The following is a 22,053-nucleotide window of genomic DNA, read 5'->3' on the forward strand; positions in this document are numbered from 1 at the left end:
ACAAGAATGATGGACAGATTACAGCAGCTAGTTTGATCTTTTGAGGTCATGCATGAATAATCTGTCTTGGGCATGTAACTCTTGCTCAGTAATTACTCAGGCATTCGCTTGGGTCAGCAGAATGAGATGTACTTACTGCCTAAGACCTTGTATAGTTTACTTCTGGGAAAATTTTCCTACACAGTCCAAATGTGGCACAGTGGAAACAGCTAGGACTAAAATCTGCATTCAGTTACATTCTGTGAAACCTTTCTAACACATTGTAAGTTTACCAGTAACATTCCTGAAAGGCCTTTGAGGAGGATTTGGCCCTTCCTTTCCCCCTTACAACATGGGATGAGCTCAAGAAGACTCTACTCAGACCGGTAACATTAATTTTATATTTTGCTTCTGCAAATACAGAGTGTCCTTTGAACAATTTCAATGACCTGGCAATACTTCTATCCAGAGGAGAGTAACTAATGCACAATTAAAAAACAAAACATCTGATATTGTTAACTTGCTTATTCTTCCCAACTGCATCATACCAGAGAGGGGAGAGAGGAGAGTCCTTAGCCGTTGCTGCTTTCTGTAATTTTGTTGGCACTAGATACCACCATGAAGAGTTCATTAAATAGGACAGATTAATATGGCAGTTAAAATATTAAAGAGCCTTACTTTCTTGCTGAAGGGACAGGAGTAACTCCCACTGATGTCAGAGGGACCTGCTGGGTAGCGAAGCACTTTGAAAATCCGTCCCCTGCTTCCGTCTTAGAAGCCTAACTTTAGGCACCCATTTTGGAAAATCCTGGCCTTGCGCTTTAGAGCCAAAAATGAGATGAGATTAGCAAGTACCAGGGAGAGGTGACCCAAGTTGGACCTCATTAAAACCAGGGATTGATTCAGACTATAATAAACTTGGATCTACCAAAAACCTGACTCTCCAGGCATCCTGGATGACTCACCACCTCCCCATCTCTTGGTCACATCATGACACAATTGGAGAGACTGAAAAAGATGCCATGGCTCTAGTGTGTTCTGCCTCCTCCCTGGGATCTAAGGTAGCAGCAAACAGTGTGGGCCTTCTACTCTTCTAACGTTGCCTTCTACTGCTGACTCGTTGCTCCAGTGGGGTCCTGAGCACAAGAATACTATCTTAATCCTTGCCTGGCTGATAAAGAACTAACCTCAGGAAAGGAACTGTGTTTGTCTTCTGTGTTTGTACAGGACCTAGCACAACGAGGTCCTGGTCCATGACTGGGGCTCCTGTGTGCTACTACAAAACAAATATCATCATCAAGCAAGTCTTTTTTTTTAAACTCAGGGCACAACAACTAGGACTCATGGGCAAATGGCAAGACCAGTTTGTTCCCAGGTCTGCACACCAATTGCAGAGTGGAGAAATATGACAAAGCACCATGAGGAAATACGGTATATATATCTATTTTAACATGGAAATATAGCCAATTTCTTTTCAGAAGTATAAGATATCACTTCACCATAAACACCATGTGCTGCTGAAATATTTTAACACCTGTTTTTTGTTTTTTTGTTTTTAAGTGGAACAGTTACTGCAACATACACAATTATGTTCACAGCATGTCTACCGAAACGACATTACATGCTTTCAGAAAATAAATTAAAAAAATAGATAATATTACTAAAAGAAAAAAATTAATTTAGCAAAGAGTCACAAACCATTTATTTTACAGCCATTGGAATAAATATATTACGGAGTTGGCCAGTCAACACTAATAAAAGCTCTCATCCCAAGATATAGGAAACTGTTCAAATGTTTAAATGGCCATATGGTGCCATCAGATCGTCTCTGACAAATACAGTCACATACAAAATCCTCCTGGTTGCTTTTGTTAATCAGGACTATAATCCATTAGTATCAAACCAACAAATTTGAAGTGCTGTTAAAAATTGCCAGCAATAGTCCAGACCTGAACTAAGACACTATTTACTGAAAACCTCAGCTTATTCTTCATCATGATTTCCCCTGTTATTTGAACCAAGCTATATCTGCATTACTTGTGAGGAATTTTTCCTTTTTAACATCTAACAGTGTAACTTGATATATAAGAAGAACAATGCTTAGCATTTGCATGGTGTTTTTCATCCATAGCTCCCAGAATGCTTCAGTAAAGAAGGGTAAGCATCATTATATCTATTTTACTGCTGGGAAAGCTGAAGCTCAGAGAGCTGAAGTGACTTACCCAAAGTCACACTGCATGTTAATAGCAAATCTGGGAATAGAACTCCTGGACCAGATTCTTCGCCCTGCTATGGCCCCTTTGCAATGTTCTGTCATCACAAAGGGACCATATTTCATATAAAGCCTGCTTACCAAGCACCCGGAAGAGAGCCTAATGTGGCATCTATGGATACGTCACATCATTTCATAAAACAGATGGTTTTGAGTCACAATTAAGATGATGTAACAGTTGGAAAATGTCTTTGAAAGCCACAACCATGTAGTTTCCAAGAGGTATGAAGGCAAAGAGGTCAGAGATAAGGACAGGGTGAGGAAAATGTGTGTAGGAGGACAGGAAGAAAGACCCCCCCCCCCAAAAAATCAGAAAAATATGTCCCTTTCCATTTCACCTAATTCCAAGTGGATTTTAAAATCTGTATGCTACTTTATATGCAGTAATAAAATAAAGTCACCTACTTGGCATTTGCTTTTATTTTCATTGGCCAAACCCTGAGGTCCTTAACTCCGTTTTCATTCAGTCCTTATTCAGGATAACTCTCCACAGACTCCCAAGGTTTGTCTCACTACAACTCAGCAGATACTTCTGAGGGAATCTTCCTCTCCCCCAGCTCCATGGGGGACATATATCCATCCCCAGTGAAACGTTGCTCTGGTTGCTGAGGGACAATAACTATTACCATCTCCTTGATTGTTTGTCAGCTTTAAGGTTATCCAGTCTCTTCTCTATCCACTCTTCTTACCCTACACCAATCCCTGCCCCAGAGCTTCACCTTATTAAAGAAACCAAACCCCACACACACTTTCCTCAAAGTCCATCAAAACAATATAGACAAAAAACTATGGTTTCCTTGGCCAAGGGCAGCTTGTAGTCTATAAGGCAATTTTTATTCCACTGATACATCAGTCATCTATTCTCTCATTCCTTTTTCTCCTCTCCTCTAACAGTCTCTAGCTCTCTCTTTACCAATAAGAGAGAGGCATGAACGATCACAGGGCTGAGCATTCAAACCCCAACTCTCCCACTGACATACTGTGTGGGCTTGGGCAGCTCTCTGTATCAATTTCCCCATCTGCAAAATGGGGATAACAACCCCTACACCTGTTTTCACTAGACTTGCTCTTAATTTACACTGGTGTAAGTTTTAAAATATTCAGTATAGCAAACCTCACAATTATCAGTTTAAGTTCTAGCAGTCATTTCAAACTCTCCCCCAAAAGTGTTACCTTTTTGCCCCATGGGACAGAAAAAGGAAACCTCAAGAGATACTATATTGACCATGAATAATAGTATTCCCTGAAAAGTAGGTGAATTTTCTTTAATGCTAAGCTGTTTGAAAATGTGAAGACAAGATGTTTTTAAAAGGACAATGGGCCAAATTTTATTCTCAGATAGGCTGGTGTAAAGGATTTACTTTGGATTTACTGGTGCATCTGAAAGCAGAAATTGTCCCATTATTTTTATGCAGTTCCTATTTTATATAAAGTTTCAGAAATTTCTCTCAGGAATAATCTAGTGAATCTGAAATCCTAGGTGAAAGTCCAGAAGGAAGGCAGAGAGGTGTAAATGTGTCCACACAGTGGGAAGGAGGATACCCTGTTGTGCAGCTAACATAAGGGTTGCCCAAAATGGCAGTCTTTGTGCTAAGGTTTGCATAAAGACTGCTACCAACTTGCTCCCCAGATGAGCAACTCACCAGAAATGGAGCTAGTGGTATGAAACCCTGACTCAGTTTCCTTCCTCCCTCACAAGAATCCAGCTAGTGGAACTGGCCAGCGGAGGAGTATTCCGTACTTTTTAAAAGCACTGTACCAAATCACTCTCCCCATAGTGAAGCTGGGGAGCTCCAGGATGCATTTTCCCTCTGTAAGGCAGACTGCTTCCCAATGCTCCCCATGGGATGCTCTGCGCTGCTGTTTACAATGCCCATGGCTGAAAGGCACGATCTAATCCTGTATGTCCTTTTCAAACATTCCTTCTCCCATACACAACAATGTAGCCTTCAAAAAGGTTACAGTATCTTATTTCTAAATATTAAAAACTGACAATACTCCTGTAAGTTAGGGAAGAATTATCATCACCATTTTATAGCTATGCAAAATGAAACAAACAAAAGGTTACCAGATGTGTCCAAGGTCTCACAGTAAATCAACAGCTAAGCCCAGAATAAAACCCCTGAAGGTCCTGATTTCTTGCCTCTTCTCCAATTGCTCGAGACTGCTATTCCCTTGTAAAATATATTATTATTATTTTGCACTTACATAATGCTTTTCATCAGAGGATCAAGTACATACCAAAAAAAAAAACCCCAAATGTCAATCAAGCCCACCACAACGGTAAGAGACTGGATGTTTTCCACCTGAAACAACTTTCCATCTCTTCAGGTGTAATGAAGTAAAAGAAGGTCAAGAAGGCCTGGAGGGAAGGATCTTTCCCCTACAGAGAGATGGAAACCAGAACTTTTTAAAGAAAAAGGAGCATTTACTAAGTCAAACTGTTCCTTTGTTAACTGTTCCTATACCACTGACAAAACACAGATATTTGCTGCATTTTATTTGAGGACTGTAACAGCATAAGTTCCATATTTGGGGATGCCTTCTGCCTTCTTGAAATGGCTTGTCTACACTATTTTGTGATCGTGAGCTGAATGTTGTTCACACTTTTGCATGAACAGATGGAGAATCAAGCAGATTATGTGCCCAGTAAATGGAGGACCATGCAGAATAGAATAGTTGCAGTGTTAATTCATATTCAATACATTCCTTTTATCATACTAAAGTTATTTGGCTGATGCAAAAAGGACTGGGTGTCTGTAATTGAGGCATACAATCTTGCAAACTTTGAAGCATCCACAAATTAAGACAAATAGCTGGCAGTTGTACCTGTACATGGCAGTTGGACAGGTTGGTTAATTGTTCATCTGGTTCATAATACATAAATACAGTGGGAAAAGAGTAATGAGGGGCAGAAAAAGGAAATAGGGAACCAAGACAGGAATATGGGGCATGGACCTAGTCATTTTGCATCATTTACTTGAGTGATGCGAGTCTATACCACAGTCACATAACTTGCACAGATATTCTATTCTGTCCTTTAAATAGCAGCATATACGTGGGAGACCTTGGCACACAGCAAGCACCCATCCAGAAACACGCTCACATGATTGCCAAAGATCTGTAAATTCCAATATAATTATTTGGGAGGAAGAGTGGTCTTGTGATGAAGATGCAGGACTAAGAGTCAGGAGATTGGAAGTATTAATGCTATCTCTGACACACCTATCACGTGACCTGGCGCAAGTCACTTAACTACTATGGTTGGGATAGTCTCATTGATTTTCAATAAAAAGAAAAGGAGTACTTGTGGCACCTTAGAGACTAACCCATTTATTTGAGCATAAGCTTTCGTGAGCTACAGCTCACTTCATTGGATCCGATGAAGTGAGCTGTAGCTCACGAAAGCTTATGCTCAAATAAATTGGTTAGTCTCTAAGGTGCCACAAGTACTCCTTTTCTTTTTGCGAACACAGACTAACATGGCTGCTACTCTGATATACTGCTACTCTGCTATATAATACAGACTAACACGGCTGCTACTCTGAAACCTGTCATTGATTTTCAATGATATTTTGATTCCTAACTCGCTTAGGTCCCATGAAAATCCCAGCCTCTGTGTCTCTGTTTCTCCAGGTATAAAATAAAGAAGGAGGAAGCAGTACATCCCCAACCTTGATGATCCCAGGCAACTGGAAAGACCCCCAAGGGGTTGTGAGTAGCTAACATTTATTAGAGAAGCCCTTAGCCTGCTCTAACTTGTACCATGCCATGGACCAGCACAGACTGGCGTCAGGATTTAGAGGTCACAAAAGTGACTTAAAACAACCTTAACTTCCTCCGAGAGCCTTGTGCAGCTCAGTCAGACAAAAGGATCTGGTGCTATATTTTGCAGGAAAAGGAGCAGAAATGAAATGTTTAAAAAAAAAAAAAAAAAAAAAGACTGAAAATAAGCTAAATAAGCTAAATAAAATGACCCTTTTGCCATTCTTTCTAACAGCTACTGAAATAGAACTATTTGAATTGCAAAGATTTTTGTTATTTTATGTATTCATAAATCAATGATTAAGGAAACAGAGCATTTACAGTTTTTTTACACTTCTTTAGATTTCAATAACCAGAAAACACAGACTACTTTTGCTAAGTAGAGTCCTAGAATGAACTCTGTATCATCGTAATTGTGGTCACTTAAGCAATATGGACACAACAGACTGTATGTGTCATACTGGGATCATGCAATGATGCAAGTGAATTATATCATAAAAGGCAAAGCTAACTGTCTTTGGTGACTTAAGAAATGACACGTTCGCAGGACAGCAAATGCCCTGTTGAGCATAAGAGCTTTTAGAAGCTATCACTGTCCCAGCTAATTTACATCATTGACATCTCCAAGAGGATAATGCCTATATGTGCAGCATTTTGGCAATAGCTTCAGGCAGCAGCACTGTGGAAATTAAAAGCATGAGAACCCCGACCAACAAACAAAGTGTGAGGAGATGGAAAATAAACAATATAGCAGATCTACATTTGTACATTTTTAGCAAAGGAGGAAAAATAAGTACTGTAGTAATAAAGAAGAAAGACTTTCCATAAAGAATATTATTGACTGTGGCGGACTGGTAAGAAAAAGCAGGTCCACAGAGAACTCTGTTTTTCCAATGGAGGTAAAGATAAGGAGCCTGACTTTGACCTCAATCACACCAATAAGAAAAGGAGTACTTGTGGCACCTTAGAGACTAACCAATTTATTTGAGCACAAGCTTTCATGAGCTACAGCTCACTTCATCGGATGCATGCATCATGGATGCATGGTTAGTCTCTAAGGTACCACAAGTATTCCTTTCTTTTTGCGAATACAGACTAACACGGCTGCTACTCTGAAACCAATCACACCAATGTTAGTCTGAACTAACTCCAGATTTAAACCCAGTGAGAGCAGAAATTGGCTCGACTAGTCCAGTGCTGTTGTACACAACTGATGCTCTTTAGTGGATCCATGTAATTAACAGAGGAAGTTTTTGTGAAATGGAGAGTTTATTACAGAAAACAGTGTACAGTATGCTGCCTTTCAACTGGAAGGAAAGTACCAATCTGGCTTGATTTGGTAAACAAGATGCCATCCGTTTTTCAATGAATTTTGAGAGCTATCTTAATATTACAAAATGCTGATGGTAAAAGAACATTAGTGGGGAAGAGCTTGACTGGAAGCTGAATGGGAGGGTGGGGCAAACATGACTAAGAAACTGCAAAAAAGTGTGATAGTTCTGAGCTTCAGTCATACATACCAAATACCCAAATGCATCTTGGGGTGAATGTTGGTATTTTTCCTCCCTACTAGTTTTTTAGACATTTAAACAGATATATTCACAAAGGAGACAAGTTTTACTGTGACACAGCAAGGATGACAGAGCACAGTCACCACTACTGAAGGACGCAAACAATGTACAAAATAATAAATGGCTGCACTAGGCATTTTCTAAAAGTTTTGGATGAACAGATCTCTGCATCTTTCATTCTAGCTCTGTTTTCTCTCTTTTCCTCTTATTCTAAAATGGCCGTTTTCTTTTTATGGTAATTTTATTTAGTATTCATGGTATTGTATATTACACCCATAACAACAGTACATAGTTCCTGTTCCTACTGAAATCACTGTCAAAACTCCTATGGACTTCAAGAGAAGAACTGGGCCCTTTATGAGAATTAGGGTCAGAGAATAGCAACACAGAGCATAACAAAAAATACTCTCCAACAGGAATCCACACCCATGCTCAGAGATTTCTAGACAAGTCTGGCCATCTGCAGTGCTGTCATGAACAGTAATATATTATGTAAGTGACTGTATTGATTACCAAGCAGACCTGATTATTAAGGTTAGATGTGTTTATTGACTTCTTAAAGGAAGACCTTGTCCCAGTGTTAACAGCTAATGTCTAGCACTGCAGCATTCCTCACTGAAGGGCCATTTAGCAAACCAAATTAAACAAGGTTCTCTTTTTTTCCCCAGCAGCCACAGGAAGGCTATATGAGAAAAATGCCACTTCTGATTTTGTGGTTTATATCTACTGTGTAGAACCCTTTCAGACTGAGCATAGCTCAGATAAGAGAGAGAAGGTTAAATTACAAAACTATCAGATGCACAATGACACTGTGAAAGGGGTGAAAAATTCAATTGTCGTTATAACCCAAGGCAATACTCATAAGTCTTACTAGCATCAATATAAAGCTGAAAATTGGAAATAACAGGCTTCTTTTGCTATAGTCCAAATAACTTCAGTGTCATTGAAACACTGCACTGTTTTACAGCAATGTTTGCCACATTTGTTACCAGTAGAGTTTATCACCCATCTCATGATCTAATTTTCTTATATTGATGCCATTGAAAGGTTTTATTCTGTGACATCAAACTGGAGAACTGATATCACTTGGGATTCTGATGTTATTTAGAAGAGATGAAGCGATGAGTATTTTCCTTGCAGTCATAGACAAGTCTGCTTCTTCTGTAGATATATTCTTTCCTTTGACTTTCTGTTCTTTAACAGGTTTCAGACTAGCAGCTGTGTTAGTCTGTATTCGCAAAAAGAAAAGGAGTACTTGTGGCACCTTAGAGACTAACAAATTTATTTGAGCATTTGCCGACATCGCTGCAGACCCCGGACACCCTGGCACGGCCCTTCCCACCCGGTGGCGCGACGCAGTCAGGGCGCACTGAGGACAGTCCGCCCCGGTTGACAGTCGCGCCGGGAGCAGGGGGACCCATCCCCCTCCTGGCCCCCGTACCGCACCTCCCGCGAGGGTAGGGGGGCAGAGGGCCAAGGGGGAAGGTGCGGTACGGGGGCCGTGAGGGGGACGGGTCCCCCTGCTCCCGGCGCGACTGTCAACCAGGGCGGACTGTCCTCAGAGACTTAGATAAACAAATAAGTCCCTGTGAACAGGTAGGACACTGCCTCCAATGAAGTCTACACATGATGTATATGATTAAACTTTTCTCTGCATGGAGTTTGACTTTACACGTAACTCAAAGAAACAAACAAAAAGAGAACAAACTTCAGATTCAGCATTCTACCCAAGCCTGGTTGCTCTTAGGGTCCTGCTATCTCTGGGAACAGATCTGATGTCTTTGCTACCAGTAACAGGGTTTTCCTGTCTGTGCACCTTGTTTTATCTGACCAGAGCCTAACACTCTCGCTTGTCCTGTATTTGGTGTAATTAACAAGCCCATGGAGCTGGAGGGAAGGCTCAGGCCATTATCTGCTTCCCACTCCAGTCCATCTCCAGGAGAGGATATAGGGCCATTTTGCAGATCCCACACAGCTGCTAGATTTTCTTCTGCTAAAGTCTGGTCCTGCCCACCAATAGAGGGGGTAATTATTATGATGACACTTCATAACTTTTAGGGCTGTATTTTAAAAGAAAAGCAACTAAGTGGTACCTGCAAAAAATGTGCATTATGGCCTTTAATGGATGGAGAAAGAGAAAGATGATCTCTTTAGCTATCTGGAAGGAAATGTAACCTGGAAGGACTCGGAAATAGTAGCAGACATTGTTTCCATTTGCTCTTGCAGAGCTTGGAAGAATTGCAAATTAAAAACGGACCAAGCCTGCATCAAATTTTCAAAAGAAGGCTTTTGAAATTCTGCATGCAAAAACCTGGATTCGTGCAACAAATAAGGACACACAATCTGGTAAGAGTGTGTCCATAGACTTCTTGAGAAATTTTCACATGCAACTGAGAAGGGCTACTTTCAAAAATGTGGCCCTTTAGGTGTCTGTTCTATCATCTGATTTTTTAAAAAAAACATTCCTACAGTATCTACAATGTTATGTGTTTTCAGAATTATTTAATTCCTATATACAGTATTAAACCTTTTCACTCACTTTTAAATGTATTTTCTGCAGGGATCCTTGAAGTGCCTAAAATCCATGGTCACAAGCTATTGCTGGGGAAGTCAGAAAAAACATGCAAAAACAACAAGGAGTCCTCATGACACCTTAGAGACTAAAATTTATTTGGGCATAAGCTTTCGTGGGCTAAAACCCACTTCATCAGATGCATGGAGTGGAACATAAAGTAGGCAGGTATAAATACAAAGTACATGAAAAAAATGGGAGTTGCCTGACCAAGTGCGGGGGGGGGGGGGGGTCAGTGCTAATAAGACAATTCAATTAAGGTGGAATTGGGCTATTCTCAACAGTAGAATACCAAGGGAGGAAAAATCACTTTTGTAGTGGTAATGAGGCCAGTGTAATCAGGGTGGCCCATTTCAAACAGTTGACAAGAATGTGTAACTGTAGGGGGAAATTAGTTTTTGTAGTGACCCTACAACAAAAACATTGTTTCCTAACAGTGAGAAATCTGTCAAAGGAGATATAACTGACCTCCTGAAGGAAGTGACAATGTTTTGCAAGGTTTCAGAGTAACAGCCGTGTTAGTCTGTATTCGCAAAAAGAAAAGGAGTACTTGTGGCACCTTAGAGACTAACCAATTTATTTGAGCATAAGCTTTCGTGAGCTACAGCTCACTTCATCGGATCCGTGAGCTGTAACTCACGAAAGCTTATGCTCAAATAAATTGGTTAGTCTCGAATGTTTTGCAAAACAGTCTATTGTCTGAAGTAAAGACTTACATATCTGGATATCCAGGAAATTAATAACCCAACAGGTAAGTTTGGATAACCCATCATTTCAAGCATATGGGGAAATGTGCCGAATCTGATTACGTTTACATTATGACTACACGTTTGGGTTTTAATAGGTTTCATTTGTAGTTAATTAATTTGAAAGAGTTAGGAATACTGATAAAACAGTTATATTTTACTAATTTTACACATCACACAAGTCAACTGACTTTAAAATTAATCTTTGGAAAGGAGTAGCCTTGTATAAAGAGACATCTATTGCATCTAACTATGCAAACCAGAAAAATCCTTTAAGGTGGGGAAGCAGCATTCACATAATGGGAGAGTGGACACAACTCACCCTTCCAAGCACTGACCTGTCCTAGAGCTTTATATAAGGGACAAGGAAGTCATGCCTCAAATAAACATGTCCTTTCAGAACTGCAGACCTTTGGAGAGATGTGTGGCAAGTCTAATAATTCCCACCTCCTCTGATTTCTTATGACTTGGTGAGAGGTGCAGAGCAGAAGATAGTCATGGCCCTGGAGAAAGGCACATTATATCCACTCTCCAGTTATGCACATGCAGTTTCCCACCTAAAAGGTGAAAATTCTGTATATTTACTGCACATAATGTATTCCTGCTACAAACTGGAGAGGGGCAGTACAGAGTAAGAAGGCCTTCTGTGCCTGGTTCTGACCTTACTTACAGAAGTTGTATGTTTATATACCTCCACTGACTTCACTAGACTTGCTCTTAATTTACACTGGTTTAAGTGAGCAAAATCAGATTCTCCTTTTCTACTCCCTAGTTGGCATGCTGGTGGAGATGGGAGGTGTATCAAGAATTTCCCTCTTAGCTCCTGAAAAGCCCTAATTGGCATTGTGACCCAGGAACCCCTGGTGCCAACTGGCAGAGGGCACAGGGGATACAAAGAGTTTTACAGGGATCCTCTGGGTCAGATATATGCATAATAATTCATAAAGGGGGGCATGTGAGTTCTCTACCAAGAGGCAGTAGCCCACTAGTCAGCATAATCATTGCTACATGTATGTACAGATAATATTTAAGGGGTTGTGTCTATAGCAAAAATTATATTCTTAAGGCAAATAACCAGGACGTGACATGTCTAAGACAGGTTCCTTTCACGCAGAGGGTAGCAGACGCTTATCTCCCTGTCTAGTCATTGTGTACAACGAGCCTCACAACATTGCCCTATTTACATTCTGAGCCAGAGGCTGATTCAGAGATTGGGAAATATACAAGAAAAGAATATACAGGAAAACACAACCAGCAAGAGGGCATTCTGTTTATGAATAAGGACAATGGATTGTTCTGATATAATCTTGGAGAGCAGACAGACACCCAGACATTTAGGGGAGCAAGCAGACACTGAGGAGTCAGGCTGACAGTGTGACTTGTGTCTTGAATGGAAAAAATCACAGCCAAACCTGTACAATGCTGGAAGGACTTTGGGTGAGCTTTGCTCTATAAGACATGAAAGTATCTAGTTAAGTAAGTCTAAGTTCTAGAATGCATCTTTTGATTTTATTTCATATGTAACTATTTGTTTCTAAGACTTCTACTTGCTATCACTTGTATCTCTATACTTTGTTGAATAAACTTTTACTTATTTTCCCTACAAACATGTCTAAGTGCTGTGTGGTAAGCAGAGCAGTGATCTCACTTGAGACTGGCAAGCTGGGGTGTACTGCTTCTTTGGGAGCAGCAAATCTGTGAATACTGCAAGTGTCCAGAAGAACAGGGGAAGGACACTCCAGGGAGATACTGGGAGGACTTGGGGACTGAAGTGTGCCCTATTGCTAACTGTAGAGAGCGAGCACAGCCTGTGTAGGCCTGGAGGGAAGTGCTTGTGTTCCCCAAGTCTGCTGGATTTGGAGAGTTGACCCACAGCAGACACAGACAAGGCTTCCTCACACTAATGGCGCGTGGAAGTGACGTACCTCACTACCCCAGGTTCCCCTGGGAAGCGTCACAGGCACCAAGAGAGGCAATAAGAAGGGGACAGACAGACAGGGACTGATAACATTGTGCCGCATTGTGAAGCTCGGAATTTCTGGCACCTATCCACAGCACCAAGTAAGTGAATGGGCAGTGAGGATGACCCACCAGGGATTTTGTAACATCAATGAATTCCAGAAACCCACCTCTAGAAGCCCAGCATGTCGCTGAATTTTTTAACAGAGGGCTCAAAAGTTTCAAATTCAGCTCTGTGTGCACAACTGAATTGGTCTATAAAAGCTGTACGGCAATCAAGTCACAAGGTAGCTCTGATTGAACAGAGCTAGATGAAGGCAGCCAAGATCCACTAGATTAGGGCACCAGACTTGCTGTCCAGAGTCCTGGGTTTTACTGCCCATTCTGCCACTGACTCACTTTGTGACCTTGGGCTAGTAATAATAACATTTACTGTTCATCTTTGTAAAAGCACTTTGCAATCTACTGTGCTTACTATTATCATTTTTCTAGATGAAACAGCAAATGATCTCATTTGTTTTTGTGCATCATTTTCTTCATACTAATTTACTGCAATATAAATAATATCAGACACATTGCTCAGCTTAGATTTCATTGTTATTTTCGTTTTGTGCATATGTAACAACACACTTTATAAATAGCATCAGTAAACAACTCAGCGTGATGAAGCATTTGGTTGCAAAATTCTCATGCAAGGAGAACGTTTTAAAGCCATTTTGTTTACAGCTTTGGTTCATATTTATAACCTTAACTCAAAGTGCTAGATTTACTGTTGTGCTGACATTTAAAGCAGATGTTTAGTCCCATAAGAAAAGTCATAATTATGTTTTCAAGATACAGCGTTAAAATGTTAACTGTCGCTGTGTACATACCCTTTACTTTACAAATAGTTTGACAGTACTTAACATTTCCTGAGCAAGGCAGTCCTCCTTTCACACATTACATTAGACACTGAAAAGATTCTACTTGTTTTCTCCAGTTTTAGTATGCATCATGCTCCTGGAAAAGCGCATTCACATCATTTAAAGAAAAGAAAACTTTTGGCCATAAAATTCTCCTCTGAAACACACTGATCTTGACTAGCCAGCACTATTTCCATAGCACAGAAAAACACAAGGGGTGAAACAGTGAATTCAGGAGCACATTCAAAATAACTGTCCCCGCTTTACTGACACTAAGGGAAAAGTGGGACAAGAGTATGACTCCCCACATACATAAGAACAGATCTTTTTCTGGTAACATACCCTCGTCCAACTGTTGAGCACTTGCTTTTGTCACTGGGACAAGTGCTGTCACTACCTCACTCCTTTCTACTACAGAAAGCTTTCTACCGTGTAGGGAAAAGTAGGGGTGGAGGAAAATGGAAAAGAGCCTTTGCTACATACCATCTCTACTGATACTGTGATGGGAGCCTGCAATATGCCACTATCTTAGATGGCAAAGTCACAACTGATAGACTCAAGTGGGGGGGGGGGGGAAATGTAGTATTCAATAACACAAGCTCTTTTATGCATTAGATTGAAGAGGTCCAGCGAAAGACAACCAAAATGGTCAGAAGGATGGTGGGATTTCTTTACCAACCAAAGCTGGAAATAGAAAATGATAGAGGGATCCTGACAGATATAAAAACAGAAAGGTCTTCTCCCTATCTAAGCTGTTCCTCCTTCTTTCACCACTTCCCATAATATGAAAAGTAAGAGGCTATTTGATTGGCAGTAAATTTAGAATCGATAATAGAGGGTACTATACATGCACAGGCAAAAAGCCTGCCCAGAGGGAAGTTTCAGTGGCACTCATCTCACAGCCCACCAAGTGTCCCATGGGTGGACAGTGCAGCCTCAAAGATTGGAGGTGCGAACACAGGCTTGTGTTCTGAGTGGCCTGGTGGGGGATGTGCTGATTCAGCATGTCCATCAGCAGCTTCTGCAAATGGGTCTCTTATGGAGTTCAGATGACGAATTTAAGTGCCCTTTCCTGGCAGAAACAGGGCAATGGTGAACTCCTTCGTGAGGCACCACTCCTCACACTGATAGTTGTGAGCATACCCCTATTGAAAATACTGCTTGTGTGGTGCCACAAAAAATAGTAGATGAAATTGTCTGCTCACAGAAACGAGGATGAGAGGGAAACGTGCCCTGGAATGGAACAGTAGCCTATTAAAAGGTAAATAAATTTCCTTTGTTTTCTAAAAAGTAGGAAGCATAGGCACACAAGCTCCAGAGAGGGAAGGGCTGAGGGTTCTGAGGGAAGCAGGAGTTGTTGAAAGATAAAATAAAGGAAAAAAGAGAAATGCAAACAAGACACCTTTAAAGCATCAGCATGGCTTTGTATCAGTTGTGAATTTTATTTAAGCTGATACAAACACAGAAGGGTGGTGGGGGGAAAGAGGCTGGTACCAGCCAAGAGACTGAAAATGTTGGGGACAGACAGTAAATTCTGGTAAGCCTGTACATTATTTTTATACAGTTATTTTGTGCTTTTTAGCTTGTTTTCAATTTACAGAGTGAAATCTGCTTCTGCTGCATAGATCATTGGAACTTTAGGGCAATAACTGAAGTCTGATGACATGTGCAGCAACACTGAGGAAACATATGTGTGACCATAAACCTGCTTTAATATTTATCAGGGATGGATCCCAACTGGAAAGTTCTGATCTGGATCAGAATTTCCCCAGGACAAGGGATGTTTGAGTCTAAGGTTTTGGTTCAGGACAATCTCGGTTGTTTACTGTATATTAGGACAGTGGTTCCAAACCTTTCCAGGCAACAGCACTAGTTCATAAGAGTAAGACCTCAAGCACTAACAGCTGGTGCCCAACCTCCATTTAATTAGGCAAGCTCTATCCCACAATGGAGGTTGAGCTATTCTAAACCTCAGTCTTGTGATCTCAAGTCTGATTGTGAAATTGGAATTTGGAGCAAGTTCTATACTGAAAGAGGCAGTGCCCAGTTGAACGGAAGGTAGGGTCTCTTAAGAAAGCATAAGATAAGGAAGTGGAGCTTAGAGCAACTGTCACAAAAGCATGAGGTACCCATCACTGCTACATGTACCAGTGACTGCAAATTATGTATTATGAGCCTAAAAACTGTTTTCTGTGTATGACCAGTGACTCATCTACAGGGTGGAAAGCGAAGGGAACAATGCCAGGGAGAAGGTAGTTTGCAAGACCAGACTTACTGAGCTATACAAGATAAATGCCATTTCTTGATGAAAACAACCTATGACGTTTTTAGAAAAAAAAATCACCAAAATAATGACTTGTTTAAAGCCAGTAGAATAAGTCAGCTTTGATGAAAACTAGGGCAGAAAACCAGAGAAAATGGAAACAGGGATTTCATTTATACTTGCTGGATACAGAAGCAGGTAAAAAGAGAGAGATCAAAGGCTGCAAACTCCATTTTTGATCATTCTGAGCCATGACAGAATGGGAAGCTCAAAAGGTTATATATGCATTTTTACTTTAAATGTGAGAAAGAGAGAGACTACAAGTTCTAAAATATATAGCTTCTTTCCCAATCCTTTCAACAAGGGGTTTAACAACAGACATATTTTCATAGATATCAAGGGAACAGATGAACAGGTTAGCATAAAATTGATTTCTAACTATCTCCCATACCCATGTACATTTGAGGAGAGAAGAAAGCAGTTCATATAGCATTATATCACATGCAGTGCAAGATGATCCCTTAATGATTCTCTGCTGCATCCATTGCTAGTGCTGGAAGAACTAAAAACAAAAGATAACTGCAATGTTCAAATGTAGGGTACATAATCATAATAAATTAATACTTCTATAGCACCCTCCAGTTGAGGATCTCAACATGCTTCACAAACGCTAAGGGCCTTATTGTGACTCTCTTATACTATTGAGCAGTTATGCACATGAGTAGTCCCCCATTGAGTTCAATGAGACTGCACAAGTAACTGATCACTAACTGATTAAGCTTCACAATCCACCCTTAAGGTATGGCTAGTATTATCATCCCCATTTTACAGATGGGGAAACAGAGACACTGACTTTTCAAAGGTCACGCAGCAAGTCCATGTCAGCGCTGGAGTCAGAATTCAGATTTCATTGCTCTCCTCATATCACACTGCTGCCCCAATACGTATAAAGAAAACAGCAACTGAAAAGGCTATGGGTTTCACCAATGTGCAGCCAAGTCCCAGTGCAATCAATGCAAGGATGGTCCAGTGCACAGAACACTAGATTGGGATTTAAGAGACCCAAGTTCAATTCCCTGCTCCACCACAGACTTCCTGTGTGACCTTGGGTATGTCACTTACCCTCTCCGTGCCTTGATGCCCCATGTAAAATGGGAATAATTCCCAACCTCACAGATATATAGGGAGGATAAATACATTAAAGATTGTGATGCTCTCAGATGCTACAGGAATTGTAGAGACATCATGCAAGTCCCTTAGATAGATAGGTCGAAATTCTGACTTCAGATGTGTATAACTCTTAAGGAAGTTAGGCAAAAACGTCCTGTATATTTAATTAAATTCTGCATCCTCATTTCAGCTTTTTATTTCAGCAGCAAAAAACAAAATCCAAGAAATTCTAGGTGACCTTTTGTACTGAATTTACCTAAAACAGCAAATGCTCAAATTCCAAGAATCGCTCTCATAGCAAACCCGGGGAAACACATCAAGATAGCTCAACAGATTGAGCTCTGAATTCATATTTTACGACTTAGCTAAATTCAGAGATACAACAGGTCAAAGGGGAATTGTGTGGAGATAAATAAATAAATAAATAAATAAATAACAGAGACCAGTATGGATTAGCACTTCTTACGGATTACGGTGACCAAAGGCTCTGCCAACAGAATAAAAAACAAGAGTTGAGAATTAAATAAAGAACAAATTTGCAATAAAGAAGAAACTTCCCTTAAAGTTAGTCATTCAGGTATTATTCTTCCTACTCAAGGGCTTGATCCTGGTAGGTGTTGAACACCCTCAACTTCCAGTGAAGTCTATGGAAGTTGAGATTGCTGAGTGCCTCTTAAGAGGCACTCAACATCCTGCACAACGCAGTCCTCTGTTTTTCCTAGGTTTGTGAAGGGGATGTGATTCAGGGAAGCTTGTCCTTCCTATTCTCAATTATCCCAATAAAGGGATCACTTAGTTTAATATAGTTGCACCTGCACAAAGGAAAATCCTGCACAAAAGAAAATAGCTCAAGCACTGTATGTACAAAAGATAAGCAATATGGACAAGATCACACTGAAAAAAAAGATGTCTGTAGATGGAGTTACAGTAGGATGAATCACTTTTTAGATAAAAAGAACAGGAGTACTTGTGGCACCTTAGAGACTAACAAATTTATTAGAGCATAAGCTTTCGTGGGCTACTTCCACCTTCTCTGTGTGTGTATATATATATTCTTACTATATGTTCCATTCTATGCATCCGATGAAGTGGGCTGTAACCCACGAAAGCTTATGCTCAAATAAATTTGTTAGCCTCTAAGGTACCACAAGTATTCCCGTTCTTTCTGTGGATACAGACTAACACAGCTGCTACTTTGAAACCTGTCACTTTTTAGATGTGCTCTTCTGTCAGGAAAGTAAAAAGGGTTCAAAAAGTAAGCAAAACCACAGAGAACTAAACAAAAATGTAAGAGATTAGACTTGGGAGATCATATAATGCTGCACACCTTCTAAGCAGTGTCAGTAAATACCTTTATTTCATATGCTAACTTTTTAATGCCCAAACATTATACCACAGAAATAACTTTCTGAACACTTTCTGTATGAAATCCTTTCCGAAGATAACTCTGCTGTCTATGATATCAAAACTCACAGATCTAAACCAATAGGACCATATCAGGAACACAGTCAAGTTGTGTGTAAAACTCAATGATCTGATCACCAAGATATTTTAAATTAGACCACAGTAATGGACAGCACATTTTCAGGAATCAAAACATCTTTGCAAGTCTCCACAAAACAACCACATGAAAGGGTGAATGGACTTCAGATCAATTAACAGCAGTGGAACAAAGAGAGGAGTAATGCCTGAAGTATGCATATCATCCACGGTGGACTGATTTAAATCACCCTTTTAAATCATGATTCAGATTAGCATGTACATAACCTTTATTTTAATCATCAAATTTAATCTTGTTTTGCATTTGCCCTTTTTATATCCCTAAAGGAAAGCTCATTCTCACTGGTGTAACCATCAAAACACATTGATTTGCAATTATCTGTAATCTTTACACTAAATTTGGTACTTTTGCTAACCAGGAGGGTTAGCAAAAGTAGTAGTAGTATATCTATACACTTTTATTTATGCAGTTAGCTCAACACACATTTATTCAGATTCTTGATTTTTGCTTTTTTAATATTTGTTACCCCCTACTTGGCCTGAAAGGTTAACCAATATTGTGGGTCTTGTATCGAGTTTCCATTAGGAGGAAAAATTGATAAGCATCAGGTATTTCTTTCATGCAATCCTGTGCGTACATTCTTTGTAATAAAAAGTCATGTTTCCCTGAACACAGTGGGACTCAAACAACAGGAAGCACTTCTCTTGCTCACAATTCTAAGCTTCTTTCTAGCCAGCGCTCTGCTCAGAAATCTCTCTCTTAAGGTCACACTACAAAAGCTTTTCTTGTTGTTTCCTTGGTTTTCTGCTTCATGGTTGTTTCCAGTTCACACAGAAATAGACACACCGCTGCAATCAAATCAATACACAGCCTGCATTAGCACTTGGGCCTGCAGGAAAACTCCTTGGACCCCATGGCTCATCTGCTGCCCAATTCTTGCATATGGTCTAGTCCATGGGAGGTAATTTCCATTGTTTCAGCTATCACTAAACAAAGGGACATTTAATTGTTCTCTCATTTAGCCTGAACCAAAAGCTCAACAAGCTCTCAAGCTCAACAGCTTCAGTGACATGGTGTGATTGCCCATAGATCAAAGACATTCTTGTGGAGAGCCACCCAACCTCCATCACTGTTAAAAAACAGTCAATGACACATTTCTGATTTACCAGTTATCTTTTTTCCTCCTCATAATTTGTGTCAAGCTGCATTTGGATGGAAACTAGAATTAATTCAATTTAAAAATTAAAAATAGAATTTTAAGTTTGTTTTTATTATGTAAATAAAACTAGCTTAAATGTGCTGGATACATAAGAAAAAATAAGCTTATCAAAACATGACACATTTAAAACTAACTAATTTCTTAAACTAAGGCAGTATTAACTGTAGTTACTGAACTGACTGATTGTTTTTGATCACTATGGGACAGATTTGCAAAGATATTTAGGTGCTTAAAAATACAAGCGGGTACCTAATGGGATTTTCAGAAGTGCCTAAAAACAGGTTAGGTGTCTAATTTCCTTTCCACCTAACCTGCTTAGGCGCTTTTGAAAAATCTCACTAGATGCCTATCTGCTTCTTCAGGTGCCTAAATAGTTTTGGAAATCTGACCCATATCCTTCAAGTTTTTTAGAATTAGCAGGTGAAGTGAGCTGTAGCTCACGAAAGCTTATGCTCATATAAATTTGTTAGTCTCTAAGATGCCACAAGTACTCCTTTTCATTTTGCGAATACAGACTAACACAGCTGCTACTCTGAAACTCTTCCAACTGATTTTTATTCATAGATTGGAGAGGGGGGAAAGTGTTTCTGCTTTTACAACTACCAATCAGTGTCTCAATTGTGAACTAACTAGTGCAAATGAAGAAAGTATTGTCTCTGCACCTGCTAACTAAACTGAAACCCAAAATAATTAAGGCAAAAACTTTTCTGCACAAAACAGATTGAAAGTACTTACATTTGGAAAAAATGTAAATACCAGTACTGGCTCTGATGTAAAGAGTTAATGCAGTATATGACATTGTGACATATTTATAAAGCTTGAGTTGACATCAAAAGATAAAAGATGGTTCTGTATATACTTTAAAAAGCAGCAACCTTTAACTCATTAAAATTTGGAGGAGGACTCATTGATGCTAAAAAAAATTAATTTATTTAAATTATTTCAATAAAGCATATTAAGTTTGGGCCTTAACATGGGTTTTTAATTTCAAATTTAATTTTAAAAAAGAATAAGTTATTTAATTTAAATTTTTTTTTTTAATCAGATATTTTAAATCACGGATTTTTATCCATTCTGACATCACTTTATTCAACTGAACTAAATCTGCATGTGCTTTTAATTACCTTACATCAAGGCCTTCAAAAGATAGCATTTCTTACTGTTAACTATATGTGCCTGAGTCTATTTGATCAAACTTAGTATGCTTCCCTATGTGTTGTTCTTCCTACAAGTCTTCTCAGTATTCTTTTATACCAAATAGGCAGTAGAACTAGACAGGCTATTCAGCAATTTTATATGAGATAGAAAGAGACTGAGTATCAGCTTACTGAGATTCAAGAAATAAAAACAAATGGCCATACAAGTCTCCAGTACTAGCCTCCCCAACCAGAAATTCTATAATTGGGCAACTGCAATTTGTTACGTTTGGAAATGATAACATTTTATAGACTCAAAACCACAGTACCATAGGGGAAAGGAGAGAGGGAGCATACTGTATATATTGATCTCTTTTTATTCTTTCCAAACTGATTTGATGTAAAGACACTTTGCTCCCTCAGGAGATCACATAATCTACTAAAGGCCCACTCTGCAAATATGAAATAAAGGTCCATTGAGAACGTTGCCATAGTGCCAGAATTCTCACTGAGTATCTGAATATGCAGACAACAGATTTTCACATAGGATTGGAAGGTGCTAGCTTCAAGAAAGGGGGTGACAAACATCTGCTGATCCTTACAGACTTTTTCCAGGGCAAATATCTACTGATATTAAAGCAGCTCAGAATTAAATTGTAATCTCCCATGTCTGGATTCCTATTTGTACCTACAAGTCAGACACTTCCTGGACACAGTCTCAAAAAAAGAAACTCAACAAGTAGGACAGGACCAATTAGTAAAAACATGACAGCGATTTAACCCAAATAAGCTCCTATCTCTCAGCTTCTTTAAACACTCCCGCATGTATACTTAAGGTTTTTACACTTTAGAGCGGAGATCTGAAAGATAATCAATGGCACAAAGCACTTGAGTATCCTTCTGAAGCCTCTATTTGCAGCAATTAGCTGCAGCAAGATGGAGTAGTTGGTGCCGCACAGACTGCACAATTCTCCTTTAATTTTAACCTAAATGAATCC

The sequence above is a fragment of the Natator depressus genome, chromosome 12 (assembly GCF_965152275.1).
Source record: "Natator depressus isolate rNatDep1 chromosome 12, rNatDep2.hap1, whole genome shotgun sequence".
NCBI lineage: Eukaryota > Metazoa > Chordata > Testudines > Cheloniidae > Natator > Natator depressus.